The sequence below is a fragment of the Nanorana parkeri genome, unplaced genomic scaffold (genome assembly GCF_000935625.1).
Source record: "Nanorana parkeri isolate BGI_ZX_2015 unplaced genomic scaffold, ASM93562v1 scaffold884, whole genome shotgun sequence".
Taxonomy (NCBI): Eukaryota; Metazoa; Chordata; class Amphibia; order Anura; family Dicroglossidae; genus Nanorana; species Nanorana parkeri.
Window position 1 is genome coordinate 276,359 of NW_017307152.1, and position 3,821 is coordinate 280,179.

Sequence of the window (3,821 nt, forward strand, 5' to 3'; positions counted from 1 at the left end):
CTGCATGCATTAAAGGAGCATTTTCCAACCTTTTTTCAGTCACTGCACCCTTTAGGGCCCGTTCACACCAATTGCAGTGCATTACGGCCCGATTCTAGCCAGAACGCACTGCATCGCATGGCGGCCAGCTCACTTTTTAGTGGAGCAGGAGGGGGCGTGGCGGGCCATTGAAGTGAATGGCACCGTAGCCACACCCCCTACTGCCCAACAAAAAAGTGAGCCGGCCGGCATGCGATGCAGTGCGTTCCGGCCAGAATCGGAACGCACTGCATATAGTGTGAACGAGGCCTCAAAGTAAGCGGAATTTCAAGGCAATCCAGTCTAAAATGTCATAGATTTTAAGGGGAAGCTCATGCAAAAAAACAGAAAATGAGGCCCCCCATCACATTGAAGTCCCCCCTTCAAATCAGGAGCCCCACATGACTAACAGTCATGTTGGTGTCACCCCCTATGAAAAGGCAGGGACTCGGTCACGGACAAAGAGCCTGACAGTGTCAGGAGAGAGGAGGGGACCGGCGGCATACCTCATCCTGCCGGGTGAACGCCCCCTCCTCTCTCAACAATAAGATGACTGCGCACACGCGATGACGTCATCGTGCACGCGTAGCAACGTCAAGCGCGTGTGCAATGACGTCACTGCAGGGGTGTCACCCGGTCTGTGACATCCAGCTTCGCGGCGCCCCTGGCCCAATCCTTTCACATCAGAGGTCCCCCTTCACGTCACAAGCTTTGCTTCACATCAGAAGCCCCCCCTGAGGAAGCCGGAAGGTGCCCCAGGGTGCTACGGCACCCTGGTTGAGGACGGCTGCATTATATCTAAACCCTAATACCAAAAATGTTATATAGTATATTGAAGCTTAATAGTCCTTTGATGTTGTGACTGCATCAGTTGTCTTCCTTCAAACTAAGTACATTTGCAGCAAGTACAGAAAGGTTGGCTGTTGATCCTGCCAGAAATCCAGCAGCCTTGTAACTTACGGTGCTCTCAGCTTTCCCAGGTCTCCTCAGTGAACTACAGACCACCTCCCCCTAGACAGCCATTGTTTCTCTGTTGATATAGAGTGAACCTAGAGCCGGAAGTGTGTTACTGGCAGGATCACCAGGTGACAACAAAGGAAAACAAATGTGGCCATCACATCTAAGGACCAGTAACTTGCAGGGAGGTCATGAAAGGTAAAGAGGGAAGACTTGGGTCCATTGGACCAGAGCCTGTAACTGCAATACCCGAAATGCAGAGATAGTAATGAAAATCTGTACTGAGAAAATGTGGAGGCTGCCATTATTATCTTCTCTTTCTGAAAATGATGATTGCCTGGCTGTCAGTTGTCTCTGAGTCAGCGCTGGCCTCACACAGACTTCAGGAGCTGTATAGTGTGAAGCAGCAAACAGCCAGGCAACCGGCATTTTCATAAAGAGGTCGGTAATGGCCCCTGTATTTATCTCAGGACAGGTTCCCTTTAACAGCGCTCTAATGTAACATCATCATGCTATAGACCTTCATCAACCATTTGTATATAAATGCGTGTGTGTGTGTGTGCGTGCGTGCGTGCGTGCGTGCGTGCGTGCGTGTGTGTGTGTGTCCCTGAGTGTTCTCATTCTTAAGAGTACCTGTACCCTTGTACATTACGGTCTCTCAGGAAATCGTCCAAAAGCTTCTTGAATGTATAATAATTATTGTATATTATTGTTAATAATGTGAAGGGGAGACTCTGATGTGAAGGGGGATCGGATGTGAAAGAGGGGGGACTCTGATGTGAAAAGAGGGGATTCTGATATGAAGGGGGAATCTGATGAGAAGAGGAGATCTGATGTGAAAGAGGGGGGACTCTGATGTGAAGGGGGATCTGATGTGAAGGGGGGACCTATAAACAGTACTCCCTGGGGTATATATACCACTGCTTGATAACCAGTGCTGTATAGCGCTACCTAGAAGGGTAGAGGGCAGTTATGTAAGCCCTCCTGTAACTATACAATGTGCAATTCCCAATACAGCACTGCAGAGCCCAATGGAATTAAAGGGCCCCCCTAGACCTTTGCATCATTCTGCTAATCACCAGCGCAGCTTACGTCTGTGATACGCTTGACACGGAAACATCTTTGCAACTTTTACAGCTGACAGATGGAAGGAAATCGCAGACAAGTGAACTTTTGTGAGTGTCTGAGAAAATCAAAGTGTTAAAGGACTGACATAACTTCACATGCGGAGAGGAGAGGCGCTCATCATGGCTTGTACTCATTAGTGAAGAGGGGAGAAGCAGAATTTGGAGATCACTGCACCGTTCTGAGCTCCTGTTTAAGTGATTAGAAAAGAGAGGTGTCAGACAAAGCTGCATCGTGTATTGTGCCCTCTGGTTCCAACCATTGAACTGTGTACTGTGCCAGCTGATGCCCATTCATTGCCACGCTGATCAGAGAGGCCTGGGGAGATAGAAGACACCTATGGATCGATTGGAAGGAAATAGATAGATAGATAGATAGATAGATAGATAGATAGATAGATAGAAGATGGATAGATAGATAGATAGATAGATAGATAGATAGATAGATAGATAGATAGATAGATAGATAGATAGAAGATGGATAGATAGATAGATAGATAAATAGGAGATAGATAGATAGATAGATAGATAGATAGATAGATAGATAGATAGATAGATAGAAGATGGATAGATAGATAGATAGATAGAAGATGGATAGATAGATAGATAGTTAGATAGAAGACGGATAGATAGATAGATAGATAGATAGATAGATAGATAGATAGATAGATAGATAGATAGATAATAGGATAGATAGATAGATAGATAGATAGATAGATAGATAGATAGATAGATAGATAGGAGATAGAGAGATAGAAGACGGATGGATAGATAGATAAATAGATGGATAGATAGATAAATAGGAGATAGATAGATAGATAGATAGATAGATAGATAGATAGATAGATAGATAGATAGATAGATAGATAGATAGAAAACGGATGGTAGATAGATAGATAAATAGATGGATAGATAGAAAGATGGATAGATAAATAGGAGATAGAAGACGGATGGTAGATAGATAGATAGATAGATAGATAGATAGATAGATAGATAGATAGATAGATAGATAAGAGAGAGAAGAAAGAAAGAAAGAAAGAAAGAAAGAAAGAAAGAAAGAAAGAAAGAAAGAAAGAAAGAAAGAAAGAAAGAAAGAACATGTATATGATATAATATAAAGACAGACACATATGTATGGATAGATCTGGGACTTCATCGGTCAGGTCATGGCAGGCTGTAGACTGGCACCTCCGATCACAGCGATGATCTGCTGACTTCAGTAATGGGGCAATTGCCGGATTGTGCAGATTATACCAAACAAGCTTCCGATATGAATGAAGCCCGCTGCACATCATGAGGAGATGAGAGATTGGATTTCCACCCTGCAATGTACCAGAGGCCGGACCCGGGGCACCACAAGGCCCAGCGATGCAGAGCCATCATATGCTGTAATTGTCAGCATCATCCCACAATGATCCTCAGCTTCCCCCTCTGATCCTGAAGACGAGGCCCCTTCATTCTGTCCTCCACATGACAAGGCGACAAGGGCCCGACAGACTCCTAGAGTACTGGTGTCCACCAATCACATGTCACCTCTGCTCCTGGATCTTCATCGTATCTGATCTCAGGTCACCCACCCACACATAAACTTCAATCTCCCAGATCAGTGTAATTATTAGTTATATAGTATCACTTCCATACAAATAATATTAGAGCTAGTGACACTAACATTTACCAACAATGCAAATGACTGAAAGCACTTCATAAAATAAATACAAATTG